This window comes from Phyllobates terribilis, unplaced genomic scaffold (genome assembly GCF_046119375.1).
Source record: "Phyllobates terribilis strain yellow unplaced genomic scaffold, ASM4611937v1 Scaffold_2__4_contigs__length_985480577, whole genome shotgun sequence".
Classification (NCBI taxonomy): domain Eukaryota; kingdom Metazoa; phylum Chordata; class Amphibia; order Anura; family Dendrobatidae; genus Phyllobates; species Phyllobates terribilis.
In genome coordinates, this window is record NW_027362762.1 from 479,141,882 (window position 1) to 479,161,170 (window position 19,289).

Genomic DNA, 19,289 nt, shown 5'->3' on the forward strand with positions numbered 1-19,289 from the left:
ATCTCTCCACAGGTGTCCAATGGAATTTAGATCCGGACTCATTGCTGACCACTTCAGACCTCTCCAGGGCTTTATTTCCATCCGTTTCTGGGTGCTTCTTGAAGTATGTTTGGGGTCATTGTCCTGCTGGAAGACCCATGACCTAGGATGCAAACTCAGCTTTCTGACACTGGGCACTACATTGTGACCTAAAATCCGTTCGGAATCTTCAGATTACATCTTTGACTCTCCACCATGTTTGATTGTAGGTACTATATATCCTTTTCTTTTTAGGCCTCATTCTGTTTTCGATAAATAGTAGAATGATGTGCTTTGCCAAAAAACTCGATCTTGGTCTCATCTGTCTACACTGTGTTCCAAATTGTTATGCAAATACTATTTTCTCAGATTTTCCCAAATTACCTATATGAATTGCAATCATTGTAATTTTCCAGTCAAATAACTATTAGAGTACAACTGAAAGGTTTTTGTACAAACTGCCTATGATAACAGTATATTTTTAAAAAAATAAAAAACTCAAACTGCACTCAAAATGCATGTTCCAAATTATTATGAACAGCAGAGTTTTCAACCTTTTCATTTTAATAAAGAACAAAAAAATAGTCATTTTTGAAATTATAAGCATTAGCAGGTTATTACAAACTGAAATCAAACAGTTTTCAACTCAAAACTTTATTCTAGGTGATGTAACATTTGCACATAGGACCCCTTGTTCGAAAGGAGCTTCTGAACTCTCTCGTCCATTGAATTTGTCAGGTTTTGGATGGTTTCTGCTTCTATTGTTTTGCATGAGGACAGAATACCCTCCCAGAGCTGTTGCTTAGATGTGAACTGCCTCCCGCCATCATAGACACTCCTTTTGATGATGCTCCAGAGGTTCTCAATGGGGTTGAGGTCAGGGGAGCATGGGGGCCACACCATAAGTTTGTCCCCTTTTATGCCCATAGCAGCCAGAGATGCAGATGTGTTATGTGCAGCTTGAGACGGGGCATTATCATGCATGAAAATGATCTTGCTGCGGAATGCACGGTTCTTCTTCTTGAACCATGGAAGGAAGTGCTGTTTGAGAAACTCAACATACATTATTGAGTTCATCTTTACCCCTTCAGGGATCCTAAAAGGGCCGACAATCTCTCTCCCCATGATTCCAGCCCAAAACATTACTCCACCTCCTCCTTCCTAGCGCCGTAGCCGTGTTTGCATGGGGTGTCCATCAACCAACCATCCTCCACTCCATCCATCTGGACCATCGAGATCATTTCATGCATGATAATGCCCGGTCTCATGCTGCACATAACACATCTGCATCTCTGGCTGCTATGGGCATAAAAGGGGACAAACTTATGGTGTGGCACCCATGCTCCCCTGACCTCAACCCCATTGAGAACCTCTGGAGCATCATCAAAAGGAGTGTCTATGATGGCGGGAGGCAGTTCACATCTAAGTAACAGCTCTGGGAGGGTATTCTGTCCTCATGCAAAACAATTGAAGCAGAAACCATCCAAAACCTGACAAATTCAATGAATGAGAGAGTTCAGAAGCTCCTTTCGAACAAGGGGTCCTATGTGCAAATGTAACATCACCTAGAATAAAGTTTTGAGTTGAAAACTGTTTGATTTCAGTTTGTAATAACCTGCTAATGCTTATAATTTCAAAAATGACCATTTTTTTGTTCTTTATTAAAATGAAAAGGTTGAAAACTCTGCTGTGCATAATAATTTGGAACATGCATTTTGAGTGCAGTTTGAGTTTTTTATTTTTTTAAAAATATACTGTTATCATAGGCAGTTTGTACAAAAAACTTTCAATTGTACTCTAATAGTTATTTGACTGGAAAATTACAATGACTGCAATTCATATAGGTAATTTGGGAAAATCTGAGAAAATATTATTTGCATAATAATTTGGAACACAGTGTACAAGACGCTTTACCAGGAGGATTTCGGTTTACTCAAATACATAATGGCAAACTGAAGTCTAGCTTTTTTAGGTCTCTGTGTCAGCAGTGGGGTCCCCCTGGGTCTCCTGCCATAGCGTTTCATTTCATTCAAGTGTCCATGGATAGTTTGCACTGACACTTGATGCTCCTCTCCCCCCAAACACCTAAGCAATATTTGGCACTGTAGATGCTGTTATATCTCCCAACTTTTATAAACAGGGAAATGGACATGTATTGTGCCATATACAGATTAATTATGCCCCTATTGAAGCCCCCACAATATCTGGTTTCAAGATATAAGCAATGAACGTTTGGAAATTTCTAATTTTTCAAAATTTTCATCAAATTTCAGATAATTTCACAGAAAACCCCAAAAACACAGCTGGAACTAAATTTACCGCTAATGTAAAGTACAATGTGTCTAAAAAAAAGTTCTCAGAATCACCAACATATCTAGAAGCATTCCAGAGTTACCACATAAAGTGACACTGGTCAGATTTGAATAATGGGGCTTGGTCATTAAGTGGATCTGTCACTAAGGGGTTAAGACTAGTGCAGTTGTTGCTTGGAGTACTGCATATTGTGCAATTATCTTGCAAAACATATTTGATCCTGCATACCCTCACTCTTGCTGGTTAACCCTCTACTAGCCATCTCCTGGATTAACCCATAGGTGCAGTAAACTAATGAGCTGATATTAGACTCTGTTCACATTATGCAAACATCTTGAGAAAGCTCTTTAATCTTGTATACCCTCAGTATTGTTGTTTAACCATCGGCTTGCCATCCCCCAAATTAACCCATCCATTGCAAGAAGCTAACAAATTTTAATTTCCACCAATGCCTTGGGTCCGTGTGTCCACCCTGACCAGTAAGTAATTTCATCTCACGAGGAGAGCTTAAGACTTACTAAATATACTGTGTTCACTAATCAACTTTAAAGGGTTTGTCCACTACTATGATATTGATGACCTATCCTTGAGATAGGCTATCAATATCAGATCTGAAAAGGTCTAAGAATTGACACCCCTACAATCAGCAGTTACCAGCTCTGGAAGTGGCGAGATGCATACAGCGTACAGAACCGAACACCACTGCTATTATGCAAACGGCAGGTGAAGTACTTCTCTCACCTCCTGTACCAGTTTGCGGTTGCGTTTTTGTTCAAGATTTTTGTAATTGTTTCTGCTATGTACTCTCCTATTTCACATGTAAAGCGCCATGGAATAAATGTCACTATAATAATAAATAATAATAATAATAAAGTACTGGTAAATACCAATGAATTTGCCATTACATTACATTTCTGTTTCCAGAACTGAACACTTCTTTCAAGTCTTTTAAGCAATTGTTTGGGGTCTCAGAACCCAATCTCTTCCAATCTGCTCAGAATTAAAGGGCCTAAAACATATAAAAATCTCTTAAAAGTTTAGTTACTCTTTAAGAAAGTAGTTGAATGGTGTATTTTACCAGTACATTTTTTGTATTGCTAGCTCACTAAATGCATATGTTAACCATTCATCTATCAATTCTAGACCTGAGAGGTCAAGCTTGAAGTGGCGCAGGTGCATAACTGTTAGTTTGTTTTGTCTATTGTACCTACCCTAACACCAATCCATCATACAATGTTTACTATTCCTAAAACAGCCTAAGGGCTGAGGGATGGAGTACACACCAAGATGGACATAGAAAAAAGACACCCTATTCATCTAATCACTGTCATTATTTTATTATGAGAAGTACCTCAGGGAACCTAGATATTATGTTTAGGAGGGAAGGGAAGAGCATGCAGTATAAAATCTCAAATACTCAAGACAGTACTATGTTGTACAAATACAGCAATCAAGAAGATGAGTAGTAGTTTGTGAATAATACAGAGATTCAATTGTTAGGGGGACAGGTGAGCTGCTAGCAGCAGCAGTGACTGATTCAGTGTGATTGATCATCAATATGGTGTAGCTGGCAACTGTCCTACTGCATTTGTATTACAATTACACCTTTTTTCTTCATTCTTAATGCAAGCAGAAGCAAGTCAGCGCAATAGTTTTTTTTTTAAAAAGTGTGAATCAGCCCAGACTGGCTTACTCAAGCCCAATACTTAAAAGGCTCACCTGGAATTGTTGTGCAATCTCAGGCACAACTCTGATGTTAGCAGACTGCAGCCCTCGTCCTCATCCCCCAGCTGAGGGTAAAGATACAGATCCAAAATAAAAAAATAAAAATGACGATCCAATGGCGCTGTCACTCCAATGAATTATTAAAAAACAATGCTTTTATTATAACAACACATTTCTAGAGTCAACTGCTCTCTTCATCAGGTTACAAATAAAAACATACATTTAAATTAACCAACATTCTTATAAAACCCCTAAACCAGGCGTGGGTACTCAAAATCATCATTTAACCTCATCGCTCGCTGCTCAATAGGTCCACAGCAAACTTGCCCCATTATCAATGAAATGCATATTAACCTATATAGTGCCAGTGTGTATTAGCCTGTATGTTCTATACATTCATTTAATCCTTCAGGGACTAATGTAGATAATTTAAAAATCCAATAACTTTCTCTATTTATCAGCCTTTGATATCTATCCGTGAAGCTGACAGATACTTGTTCTATTATGGTAAGCTCTAAATTAGTGGGATTTTTTTCATGTACATAAAAAAATGCCTCGACAGGCTATGATCTATAACTCCATTTTTAATGTTTGACCTATGTTTATTCATCCTAAGTTGTATTACCATAATGGCCCGTCCCACATACTGCAATTTGCACTGACATTGTAGGACATAAATCACATATGAACTTTGACAGTTTAAAAACTTTTTATCAGAAAACACTTTCCTGTGACTGTTGATGTAAATTGTTTTTTGCCACACTGTATCCCCTTACAACTCTTACATTTTTGATTGCCACATTTGAAAGTTCCATTATTGGTCAATAAATTGCCTCCAAGTCTACATTCCCCTCCCTGATAATTATTTTTCTTCCTAATCTGACTAGGGCTATCATATTTTTCAGATTCTTAATATGTCTGTAGACTACCACTGGATCAGCAGGAAAAATTTTGGATAAAATAGGATCACCCTTTAAAATAAACCATTTTTTTCTAATGACTTTTTCCACTTTTTTATAGGATTTATTAAAAGGTGTCACAAAAATAAATTGGAACCTACTGTTTACAGAGACAGTTTTATCTGTTTTTACGGCGATCTTAGCTATACAATCATTCTGTTTAAGCCTTCTAGGTCTTATCAAAAACATCTTTTATAAGTTGCTTGGGGTATCCCTTTTCTAAAAATCTGCCCCTTGAAATCTTTGACTCTTTATAAAAATCAGTTTCAGACATACAATTCTTAAGGATCCGCGAGAACTGGCCATATGGAATGTTTTTCACCCAGCTAGGTATATGGCTATGGTAATCCAGATAACTATTGACATGCACCTTCTTGAAATGAGTACAAGTCTGAATAGTGCCATTGTTCACAGAAATAACCAAATCTAAATACTTAATAGACCCAGCGGAAAAAGTAGAGGTAAATTTCAATGTTGTTCAGCTCTTGAATGAAGCTATTTGCCTCTTCCAATGAGCCGATCCAAATAAAAAACAGGTCATCTATGAACCGTTGATAAAATAGAATGCGATCCATCGGCAGGTGGCACCGGACGATGTATACCGACTCGAAAAAAATCCCACTAACTTAGAGCTTACCATAATAGAACAAATATCAGTCAGCTATTGGATTTTTAATTTATCTAACTTAGTCCCTGAAGGATTAAATGAATGTATAGAGCATACAGGCTAATACACACTGGTAGTATACAGGTTAATATGCATTGCATTGATAATGGGGCAAGTTTGCTGTGGAGCTATTGAGCATCGATGAGGTTAAATGATGATTTTGAGTACCCACACCTGGTTTAGGGGTTTTATAAGAATGTTGGTTAATTTAAATGTATGTTTTTATTTGTAACCTGATGAAGAGAGCAGTTCGCTCTAAAAATGCGTTGTTTAAATAAAAACATAGTTTTTTAATAATTCATTGGAGTAACAGCGCCATCTTCATTTTTTTAAAAAATTTAATTTGGACTAGTATGCTTTTTTGTCACACTAGAAAACTTTGTTCACTATAAATTTATGTTAAAAAATATATCTTTGCCCTTCACCTCGCCAAACAGTCCTACTTCACCACCCTGACAACCTCACTATCCAACAACCCCAAAATCTCTTTGACACCTTTCACTCCCTCCTCAATCCTAAAGCGCAAGTTCCCATCATGGACATTTGTGCTGAGGACTTGGCCTCCTACTTCACAGACAAAATAGACACCATCCGTCAGAAAATCAGCTCCCAGCCACTAAGTGCCTTGACTCCCATCCCTCCCCACATCTCCTCTGGATCACTCTCCACATTTTACCCAGTCACAGAAGAAGTCGTCTCCAGGCTCCACTCTTCGTCTCATCCCACTACATGCACCACTGACACCATTCCCTCACATCTACTCCAGTTTCTCTCTTCAGTTGTCATTGCTCACCTAACTAAAATCTTCAACCTCTCCCACGCTTCTGGTATATTCCCCTCTTCCTTCAAACATTCCATCATTACTCCATTATTAAAAAAGCCCTCTCTTGACCCTTCCTGCACAAACAACTACAGACCAGTCTCCAATCTCTCTTTCATCTCTAAACTCTTTGAGCGCTTGGTCTACTCCTGCCTTACTCATTCTCTCTCCATTCACTTTCTTCTAGACCCATCACAGTCCGGCTTCCGCCCCCTACATTCTACAGAAACAGCACTCATCAAAGAAACCAATGAACTTCTGACAGCAAAACGTAACAGTGACTACTCTCTGCTCATTCTTCTTGACCTCTCTGCAGCTTTCGACACCGTTGACCACCACCTCCTACTCTCTATGCTCCACTCAATCGCCATAAAGGACACTGCTCTCTCCTGGTTCTCTTCCTACCTATCTGACCGGTCTTTCAGTGTATCGTTCGCTGGCTCCACTTCTTCCCCCCTTCCTCTCACTATTGGGGTTCCCCATGCTTCAGTCCTTGGCCCTCTTCTCTTCTCTCTCTCTACACAGCCCCAGTTGGGCAGACCATCAGCAAATTTGGCTTTCAGTACCATCTTTATGCTGATGACACACAACTATACACCTCAGCCCCTGACCTTACCCCCACTGTACTACAGGACACCAGTGACTGTCTGGCCGCAGTATCCAACCTCATGCCCGCTCTCTTTCTGAAACTCAACCTTTCCAAAACTGAACTTCTTCTGCTCTCGCCATCTACTCACCTCCCTAAATCTGACATTTTCCACTCTGTGTGTGGCACCACAATAAAGCCGAGCCAGCAGGCGCACTGTCTGGGGTTGTGTTTGACACCAATCTTTCCTTCACCTCCCATATACAATCTCTTGTCGCTTGCACCTGAAGAACATCTCTAGAATCTGCCCCTTTCTCACCTTGGAAACAACAAAAACCCTCACTGTTGCCCTGATCCACTCCCGCCTTGACTACTTTAACTCTCTATTAATTGGCTTCCCCCTCACTCGACTTTCCCCTCTCCAGTCCATCCTTAATGCTGCAGCCAGGGTCATCTATCTGGCTAATCGTTACTCAGACACTTCCGCTCTATGGCAGTCATTGCACTGGCTGCCCATGTATTACAGGATCCAATTTAAATTGCTTTTTCTCATCCACCAAGCTCTCCACAGTCTGGCACCCCCCTACATCTCTTCCCTCATTTCTGTTTATCGGCCTACTCGTTCTCTATGCTCCGCAAGCGACCTTCGACTAACATCCGCATTAATCCGTACCTCCCACTCCCGGCTCCAAGACTTCTCCCGAACTGCACCTATTCTTTGGATTGCTCTACCCAAGAAATTAGGACGAACCACAACTTACACAGTTTTAGGCGCTCCCTAAAAACACACCTGTTTAGGACTGCCTATCACGTTCCCTAATCAAAGTCCTTTTTATATTTTTATAGACCTTTCATTATTTCTCCAAACATAGGTCTTCATCAAACTCCACCGCACCCAAAAGCACTACAGATACTGGCTGGTGACGAGCTCATGCAGCCTTTATCTATCCCTCATCCCCTCAAGATGGCTGGACCATCATTGTAAATAAACCCCTGTACTTTGTGTCACCCCCACCTCATTGTAGATTGTAAGCTTTTACGAGCAGAGTCGTCATTATTTTTGCTTTAATTATTGTATTATCTTTAGCTATATTACTTATGACTGTTGTATATGAACCTCTGAATTGTAAAGCGCTTGGGAAAATGTTGGCACTATATAAATAAAGATTATTATTATTATGAGGGGGAAAGATGTGCCAGATAATACAAATATATTAATACATGTAGACCCATGAGATTTTTTTTTTAATTTATATGACATGTACATCATCAGTGAGCCACATGTGTGCACAAAGTGCACTGTGCATAGAATATATAAGGTATTCAATAGAAATGAATAATATGTATGAGTAAATATGTAAATAATAAATAACAAAGTATATAATACTACATCAGTAAACCGTATATATAAAGTGCACTGTGCAAAAAATATATACCAAAGACACAATGATAATGAATTATTTGAGGATATAATGTTATTAAAATTAATACAAACCAAATTACATAACCATAGGTATAGCCACCAATAGTAACCTGCATTTGGAAGTAATGCTGCCTGGATGGCTAGTACCATTAGTGGTGTTGTGCTGCTTGTGACTCCTACATTTTTATTGACAGAAGCCATGATATGTTTTTTTTCTTTTACATTATCCCATCCATTGCAATTGCCACATTTTATTTTACCATACATTTTTTACTACACTATAATTAACTTTTGTCACTGTTTTTAACCACATATTTCCCTTTCCCAAAAAGAAATAAATGACAAATGCATGGTACAAGTCCAAAAAACTCAACAGTGGTACCATGTTGCAGTATTGGTGGGGTATGTATGGATGTCAAATTTGACTGCTAAAACAGGAGTGCAAAAACAGTAGTTTGTGACATGCACTCTTTTAAAGGTAGACAATCGCTGTTAGATTTCTAGATTTTTTATTTTTTTTTGTATTTGTTTTAACACTATCATTCTCCTTTCCCAAAAAGAACTGAACAAGAAATGCTTTCCAAAAAACAGCAGTGGCAACAGCCTGTAGTATTGATGTGGTGTATATGGATGTCAAATTTGACTACTCAAATTAGTGTGCAAAAAACAGTAGTTTGTGACACACACAGTTTAAAAAGTAGTCATAGTTAGATGTCTGGATTAATGCTAATTTTCTTTTGTATTTTTTAACACAATTATTCACCCCTTCCCAAAAATGCCTAAAAAAGAAATGGAAAAACTCAGTACAGTCGCCTCTGACTTTTGTAAGGGAGTGGAAGGGCGACCAGCATACCCTGATAATGTTATAATAAATGCAATGTGTTATATTACTACATTTCTCACTCAGTGCATTTACTATAAAGTGTACTGTGAAAACTAATGCTAGCGTAAGAAGTTTTGGTAAGGAAAAGGTTAGCAATTAGTGAGAAGCTCATGGAGGGGCTTCAGCGATATAAGTGGCTGTAGAGGCCTAGTACACGAGAGTGCCAGCAGTTACAGCACAGTGAGCATCAGCCAGTCAGACAATAAATTCTACCAGAGCAAAAATCCAGAAAAGTGACAGAAGTATTATCTTTGAAGAGAGTACAGATTAGTGGGAAGCTGGGAGAGGCCCAAATGAGAGCATAGTTAGGAACAACAGTGAACAAGAGCTACTAGTGGTCCTGAGGCTGCTGTGAGTTGGACAGTGTCACCCTGTAACAGCGGTGGATTACAAGGTTCCTACCAAGTATGGAGGATCGAGAATGAGAAGAGTATGTTTTGCCTCATGGGACACATCTGGAAAGGTAGCTCCTGCAGCCAGTGTGCAGGAAGTATGAAAGAAGGATTCTGCTGATATGAACCTGTGCTATTGTTAGATTGTATTTGAGAAGAAATGTAAACTGCTGCTATGAATAGCCATCAATATGAAAACTCTTGTCAATGTCATTTGTGAATACCATCCAGTCTGAGGCTATGTGCACACGAAGCATTTTTGATGCGTTTTCGGGGCGGTTTTCCCGCCGCGGAAACACTGCGAAAACGCTTGTTAATAGGTCTGCCAGCTGTACCAATGGTTATCCTGATGTGCTGTGCACTCAGGATTACCATTGCGGGAAAAAACGCAGCATGGCCATTGTTCGGGCTTTTCTGCTGCCCATTGACTTGCATTGAACCGCGGCAAACCCACAGGTATAATATCTATGCCTGCGGATTTGCTGCATTTCAACTAAAGCCAATGTGCGCGAATTCGTGCCGGAAAGGCACTGAGGGTGGTCTGACCGCCACTCCCACTGATAACAGAGAGAGCGGCGTGGCTGGGAGGAGCAGTGGTCTGCTCTGCCCAGCCCGCGTGCCTGCGGTAGTAAAAAAAAATAAAAAAACAAAAGTAAAAATAAAAAAAAAAAACTTATACTCACCTGTCCGGCGCCCCCTGGTGTCCTCCGGGTCCCCGGTGGCGATCCTCTCTCCCGGTGGTACCCTGCAGGAGCGCTCTCGCTCCCAGCAGTGTACTGTACTGCCAGGACTGCAGTGACGTAGCGATCAGCTGATCGGTCACGTGACCTCACCGTGGGAACATTCTCAAGAATACTCCCACGGTGGTTAGCCCATCGGGGCTCATCAGTTGATCTTCAGCTGATGAACCCCAGTGACCTCCTGCCGCAATGTATACTGACAGGAGTGATTTTACACTCCTGTCAGTATACATTGCTGTGTTCTACAGTGATGGCTGATGTCACTGCTGTAGAAGTGACACAGATCGTCGAGGGACAATCGGCGGTAATCGTGGACTGCGTTACTGTTTGTTTTTTTTACTTTTTTTTTCAGAAGATCGAGGGCTTCGCAGACCCAGTACAATACATTTTTTAAAAAAATAACGTGTTTTTTATTTCATTAAAATACTTTATTTTGGCTGTGTATTTATTGAAAAAGCGCTGACAACTTTACTATGTGATTAGTAATGGGGGCATCTTATAGACGCCCTACATTACTAACCTGGGCTGCACGTCAGCCACCAATACAAAGCTGACGTGAACCCCGACCCCATTACCCCAGTCGCCACCACTACAGGACAGTGGGAAGAGCGAGGCTAAGCGCCAGATTTGGTGCATCTAATGAATGCGCCATTTCTGGGACTGCTGAGGGGTGATATTAATAGCTACAGAAGGGGCTAGTATCCATGGCCCCTTCCCTGACTATTAATATCAGACCGCAGCCGACCCCATGTAATTTTTTTTCTGGGGTCACCCTGTAATCTAGCCAGTAAAGGCTAAACAAATAGCTGTGGGCTGATATTGATAGCAAGGGAACATTGTTGGCTAATGTCCCCTTCCCTGGCTACTAATATCAGCCGCCAGCGGTCGGCTTTCCCTTTGCTGGTTATGAAAATGACGCGGGCGCCCACGCCATTCTTTTTTTCAATTTAGGCTCTGTGCCCACGATCTGGAAGTAGCAGCACTTTGAATGCATATTTTTTGCTGCATCCAAAACGTTTCATTCTATTGAACGCAAGTAAATCCACATGTGTTCACTGAACCATGCGGATTTACCGCATTCAATACATTCTAGTGGTGAAATTTCTGTTGCGGACACTAGCGACTACACAAGAGAATTTGACATACTGCGATCCTGAAAGATGCGCCGCATGTCAGTGTCCACTGGTGACTCGCAGCCTCTGATGCACGCATAGTGGACATAGGATTTCTAGAAATCCCATTCACTATCCTGTAACACCTGGACGCTGCGGGTTTGATGCTGTATAAACACGCAGCGTCAAATCTGCAGCGGCTACTGATCGTGGCCACATACCCAAAGTCACCCGCAGCATGTCAATTTCTGTAGCGGACACGCTAGTCTCCGCTGCAGATTTTGACCAATAGAAGTGTTCTTATATGCTGTGGATTCACATGTACTGACAACAAAAGTGCGGCATTAGAACACCGCGTTTTGTACGCAACAAAAATAAGCTGTATGCAAAGCGCTGCTTGTTGCTGTTCTTGGGAACATAGCAGCTAATGAAACAGCTGTGAACTGTTATTAATGGCCAGGGACCATGTTTGCAAATGGCACCTTCCCTCTATATATATATTTTTTTTTTTGTTCATTCTAATTGAAAATTTAATAAAAAAATATTTGAATACAGAAAAAAATGAAATCTATATATATATATATATATATATATATATATTTTTTTTTTTTTCATTCTAATTGAAAATTTTATAAAAAAATATTTGAATACAAATGGCACCTTCCCAGGCTAAGAATAGCAGCTCACAGCTGCCGCATAAATTACGTGAATAGAAATGCTAATGAAGATTGGGTGAATGGGATCAGCTGACACCTAGATCTTCTGTTTGGTGATGACAAGATGTCAATCATACCTTTTCATGACCAAACCTAATTAAAGTAAAGCGTTAAATAAACAGACACAGAGCAAAGACTTTAATTAAAATACAACAGACATATTCTTTAATCATTTAAATTAACCAATATATTCACCCCAGTTCTGAGGGTAATCCAAGGGTTTAAGCAATGTCCCACCAAATACTTTATTTAGCTCTTAAAAACATTCATTGATGTACAAAAACGCATCAAAAAACGCATAAAAAATGCCTCAAAAACGCACTGCCAAGGAGATGCAAAAACGCTCAGGAAATTTCTACTTCAAATCCTGATCATGCGCACATAGCCTGATGTTGGTAATAGGTTGTGACTTTTCAAGTCCAACTACCTCAGAAAGGCCACGGCCCCACTGTAAGTAGTCGGTCAGTATTTTTTCCCAGGAGTGGGAGCCAAAACCTGGAGTGGGTGATAAATGCAGAATTAGTGACTTGTTTCTATTATACCTTTTCTCTGATTGCTTCTCACCTGGTTTTGGCTTCCACTCCTGAGAAAAAATACTGACCAAATACTGACCAAATACTCATAGTGGGGCCGTGGCCTAAAAGACATTCTGTTCTTAACTACAATGACCTCTCCGGGTTCTTTGCCCATCCTGTTCACCACACTTCATCATAGACTGCTGCCCTCGACCTCCAAGAGAACAGTACAGATGGACTGAGGGTAGTTATAGTCAACACATCACGTTTGACAATGGTGTTCAGATTTTCCAAACTGCACTCAGCCAAAGGAATCCTAACACATGCACTCTTTCTCTTACAGACATTTAGTTTAGATTTATTTTTGTAAGAAATATTGTTGACTTGCTTGCTTCTGCATGAAGAATGAAAAAACATGGAAATGCAACAAATGTGATCAATCATTGCTGCGCTGCTGCTAGCGCATAAAGTGCCACCAAATCTTGCTGCAATTGAAGGTTTTTTACCACCTTTATTCTCTGCAATCTGGTGGCAGCCACATCCAGGTAGTTTATACAATATTCCTTTAATTTTGAACCTGTGAACTTAGCTTCCACCTGCATCCCTAGGAACATTCAATGCATTTTACTTTTTGTATGCTTTTCCTTGTTTGTGCAAGGCAATGATCTCCTCTCTAAAATTTTTGGACCACTCTCTTGACAACCCAAGAATGGTGGCGAATTGGAGGCCATTATCCATGTAAAATGGAGTAAGATTCTTCAGGAATGCTGCCGGTGTCTGGCAATGTATCACGTTTGATGCTGGTTATATTAGCTAAAAGATGTTCTACTTAGTGACCTTTGTCATGATGGGGTTGAATAATTTTGAGACTTCAATAGACATTAAAAGTGCCATTTAAAATTTTCTCGTTTGATTAGTTTATTGCAAACAACATAAAGTTTTATATTTTACTAATAACACTTATTTTAGGCTTCAATAATTTTGATTGCATGTGTACTATAAGAAGTATTTTTTATAAATATCTGCATATGCACCTGTTCAATAATATCAAAATGCAAGGTATGGACTGGGTCTAAAAAGTCCCTAAAGGTCCCAGTAGAAGCCTCCCTCTGTCATATTTAATATTGTGGATACTGGAGTCATTAATTTTTACTTATGCTGATATATATATTGCATACTTAGTTATTCACTTCCTGAGCTTTAATATCTTTTAACTCGATATACATTGTTCTGCACATTTAATTAACTATTGTAATATCAACTCTAATTCTGGTTCTGGTTCTAGTTTGATCTCTAGTTCTGTCATATGGGTTAGGTTCACATTTTGGTTGTTTTTCCTTTTTGTCGTTGCTTTGCTTCTAACATGCAGAGTGTACAGCCAAGGATACCAATTAATTTCTAAATTCCGAAATGTATTGTAACAGTCAGTTAAACTTTTCCTTAGTTTACTATCATTAAAAAATGATCACTTGGAACTGGCAAGCCACATTCTATTCCTGTCTAATGGCAGAAGCTACAGGTCAGAGATGATTGGGCTCTATGCTTCCATCTAGATAGTAGGCTAGGTTTCTGTGTAGCTCAGCAAAAAAAGAACAGGTTTCTAAAATTTCTATTTCTGTTGTTCAATGTAATTAGATGACACTATTTTTACTAATTCATAATAAAATTTCTGAAAATGCATAAACTCCTACTGAAGAGTTCAGTGTAGTCATTAAAGGGTTGACTCCAAAATACAACTTATCCTAGTATTCAATTGTAATATTACCTTAACCCCTTCATGACATTTGACATATCCATACGTCCAATTCGCCTGGTACTTACAGACGTATGATGGCAATTTTGCTCAGACAGAGTCTGTGTGCGCGTGATCGCCGCTGGGTGTCAGCTGATTCTGATAGCTGACACCCGGCACTCAGTGCCAGGAGTGGTGCCGCACCGCTCCCGGCACTTTAACCGCCTAAATGCTGCATTCTAAATCGATTGCAGCATTTAAAATGCAGGCAGAGTGAGGAAGCCCCTCTGCCCTTGGATCGGCGACTCCACGACGTCATCATGAGGGGCCGATCATTGCTATGGTGACCCAATGTCGTCATGACAACATCCAGGTCACCAGAACTAGCAAACTTGCTACATCATGCTCAGAGCATGATGTAGCAAGTTTGTCTGTCAGTGCAGCGCTGACAGTTTGTACAGCATAGGAATGCTCCTGCGGCCGGAACAACCCGACCTATAAAACTGTCCCACTAGTTAACCCCTTTAGTGAATTTTATCCCGCAATAAAAAGCTGCAACACAGCTCCATCAGTGGAAAGATAAAAGGCTATAGCTCTCAGAATAAAGCGATGCAAAAATACTATTTTTTTCTATAAAATAGTTTTTATTGTGTAAAAGCATGAAGAATAAAGCTGCCTTATCAATTTTACCACACACAAAATGACATAACCCCCCCCCCTCCAAAAAACAACTGAATTGCTGTTTTTTGCTCATTCTGACTCCCAAAAATCAGAATAGAAAGCGGTCAAAAAATGTCATGTGCTCGAAAATGGTACCCAAAAAAACCATCAACTTGTCAATATAAATCTGGTATCGCTGTAATCGCACCGACCCGAAGAATAAAGTCGTCTAATGACTTATGCTGCACAAGGAATGGCATATAAAAAATAAATAAAACCAATTTCCGTATTTTTCGGACCATAAGACTAGGGTCTGCTGCTGACACTGGAATAGGGGTAATGTCGCCAATTCTGATAATATCCCGCATCCTGGTAGATATGCCCCCCCTTTCTATTATACGTGGCTCCCATCCCCATCCTGATATGCATGGCACCACTCCATCCTGGCATGCATGGCACCCCTCATCCTTATCCTGGTATGCATGGCACCCCTCATCCTTATCCTAGTATGCATGGCACCCCTCATCTCTATCCTGGTATGCATGGCACCCCTCATCCCTATCCTGGTATGCATGGCACCCCTCATCCCTATCCTGGTACGCATGGCACCCCTCATCCTTCTTCTGGTATGCATGGCACCCCTCATCCTTACCCTGGTATGTATGGCTCCCTCATCCTTATCCTAGTATGCATGGTCCCCGTAATCACCATCAGGCTGCACATAAAAAAATAAACACTCCTACTCACCTTTCTTCTCTCCTCCAGCGCTGCATCCTGTCTGCCCGCACTGATCTCTACATGTGAGCCGCGTATGACGTCACTGCCATGCGCGGCTCACAAGGAGAGATCAGCTGCTGGAAGTCACTGCTCCCCACGCCGGGACTGTGTGCGTGGGGAACAGTGACCTCATGCTCCTTAATAGCCAGCACAAAGCGTAGCCGCAGCCGGGCGATCGCATGTGCCTGCTGTTAAAGGGCATGAAGAGGGGGTGAATATTCATGCCCTTTAATAGCGGGTACATGTGATCGCCCGGCAGCAGCAGGAGCCGCGCTGCTGATACACTGTGTGCCGCTATTAAGGAGCATGAATATTCAGTGCTCCCCACTCCTATGGGCATGGGGAGCAGTGAATATTCCTTTTCTTTAGCAGCGGGGACAGTGTAGGCTGCAGCTGGCGGCTGCTGCTCCCTGTGCCCCGCTCCTCCGCCGCAACCGCTCCCCCCAGCACAGTATATATATACCCCCCCAGCAACATTCGGACTATAAGACCCACCCCCATTTTCCTCCAAAATTTTGGAGGAAAAAAGTCCGTCTTATAGTCCGAAAAATACAGTATTCACCTGCTGTTGATTTCTTCATTCCGCCTCCCAAAGATCGCAGTAAGTCTCGGCTCACATTTATCCTGCACTCTGCAGTGAACGCTTACATCGGGGTTTCCATGTAAATCTCTTAACTACGTGATTCAGATGGAATCCCCGGCGGAAAATTCCCTATAATGAGGTAGATTGAGGAACTGAGGATGCGGTCTGCCCTTTGATCCGGCAGTGTCCGCCTTTAGTCCTGCATAAAAGCACCGTTTGGCCACAGTTTTGTGCACCTCTGAAAAAAGACAGCGCTGAACAGAGGCCAGACAGAGTCCAAAGTTACTCTGCTGCCTCATTATAGTAAATGGATCCCTCGGGTTTTCATTTGAATCTTGTCACTTGGAGATTTATATGTAAACCTCGATGTAAGTGCTAAGCGTAGAGCACAGGATAAATGTGACCCAAAATGTTATGTAGAATGTTCCAAACAAAAGCTTCAACTCAATCCACACAAAAAAACCCCACTCAGGACCATCATCTGCTATTGGAAATATAGGGGGCTTCCACATTACTGGTAGCACAAAGGCTCTGGAAAAGAGAAATGGCTCCTCACCCTCCAAAAGAAATTCAGCAAATTCTGCACTGTCAAATCCAAATAGCCCCTCCCTTCTGAGCCCCAGTGTGCCTAAACAGCAGTTGGCGTCCACATGTTCACTCAGCAACATCCGCTGCCGCTTGTTTCTGGAAAACACCCATGGGGTCAAAATCATCACTACACCTGTAGATAAATTCCCAAAGGGTTATAATTTCCAATGTGGGGTCACTTGAGGGGGGATTCTGCTCTTCTAGCACTTATTGGCCCTGCATATGGAGTCTGCAAACTATTCTAGAAAAATCTGTGCTCCAGGAGGCAAATAGCAAATAGCCCTCCAGAGTCTTGCCATATGGCTAAGCAGTACTGTATAGCCACATATGGGTTATTTCTATATTCAGCAGAAATTGTGGGACAAATTTGGCACCATTTTTACCCATTTCCCAGTGTGAAAATGTAAAATCTGGGGCTAAAACAACATGTTGGTGGCAAAAATGTAATTTTTTTTTCTTAACTGCCCAATTGTATAGACACACCTGTGGTGTCAATATGATCACTGCATAGATGAATTCATTGACAGGGTTAGTTTGTAAAATGGGGTCAATTATTGGGCATACTGTTACGGGGTGCACTATTCTAGCACCTCACGGACTCTGCCAATGTGACATTGCACCCTCAAACCAGTCCAGCAAAATCTGAACCCAAATATGGCTCTCCTTCACTTATGAGCTTTGCATTATGCCTCAAAAGTAGTTTTCGGCCACATGTGGGGTATCGGCGTACTTAGGAGAAATTGCACGACAAATTTCAGGGTCCATTTTCTTCTGCTATCCTCATGAAAATTAAAAAATTGGGGGCTAAAAGACATTTTTGTGGGAAAAATTATTTTTTTTTTTATTTTCAAGGCTCATCGTTATAAACTTCTGTGAAGCACCTGGGGGTACAAGGTGCTCACCACACATCTAGATAAGTTTCATGGAGAGTCTAGGTTCCAAAATAGTGTCACTTGTGGGGTGTTTCCACTTTTTAGGCACATCAAGGGCTCGTTAAACGCGACATGGCATCTGCTAATTTTTCCAACAAATTTGGCATTCAAAAAGTCAAATGGCACTTCCCTTCCAAGCCCTACTGTGCACCTAAACAGTAGTTTTCCTCCACATATTAGGTATCGGCGTACTCAGGAGAAATTGCACAACTAATTTTAACATGCTATTTTTCCTGTTACACTTTTGAAAATGCAAAATTTGGTCCATTTTCTCCTGTTATCCTCAGGAAAATGAAAAAATTGTGGGTATAAACAACATTTTTGTGGGCAAAATATGATTTTTTTTTTATTTTACCATCTCTATGTTATAAAGGTCTATGTCAACGGTGTTGATTGTTGGGTGCTTCCACTGTTTAGGCACATCAGGGGCTCTCCAAATGTGACATGGCGCCGCTAATTATACCAGCAAATTTTACATTCATAAAGGCAAATGGCGCTCATTCCTTTCCGAGCCCTACCGTACTCCCAAACAGTGGTTTTCCCCCACATATGGGGTATCAGCGTGCTCAGGAAAAATTGCACAACAAATTTTGAGGTCCATTTTCTCCTGTTACCCTTGTGAAAGTAAAAAAAATTGTATCTAAAGTAACATTTTTTGTGAAAAAAAAGTTAAATGTTTATTTTTTCCTTCCACATTCCATTAATTCCTGTGAAGCATCTGAATGGTTAATAAACTTCTTGAATGTGGTTTGGGGTATCTTAAGTGGTGCAGTTTTTAGAATGTTGTCACTTTTGGGTATTTTCTGTCATGTAGACCCCCCAAAAGTCACTTCAAGTGTGATCCCTAAAAAATGGTTTGGTAAATTATTTTGGAAAAATGAGAAATCGATGGGCAACTTTAAACCCTTATAGCTTCCTAACAAAAATTATATTTCAAAATTGTGCTGATGTAAAGTAAACATGTGGAAAATGTTATTTATGAACTATTTTGTGTGACATTACTCTCTGATTTAACCCCTTTACAGCCAATGACATATTAATACGCGTCAGTGCCCTGGGCTTTTAGAGCCTGACCCGTATTAGTACGTCATAGCGATCGCGCGCGCACACAGGCTGTGCAGGCGCGATCGCCGCTGGGTGTCAGCTGA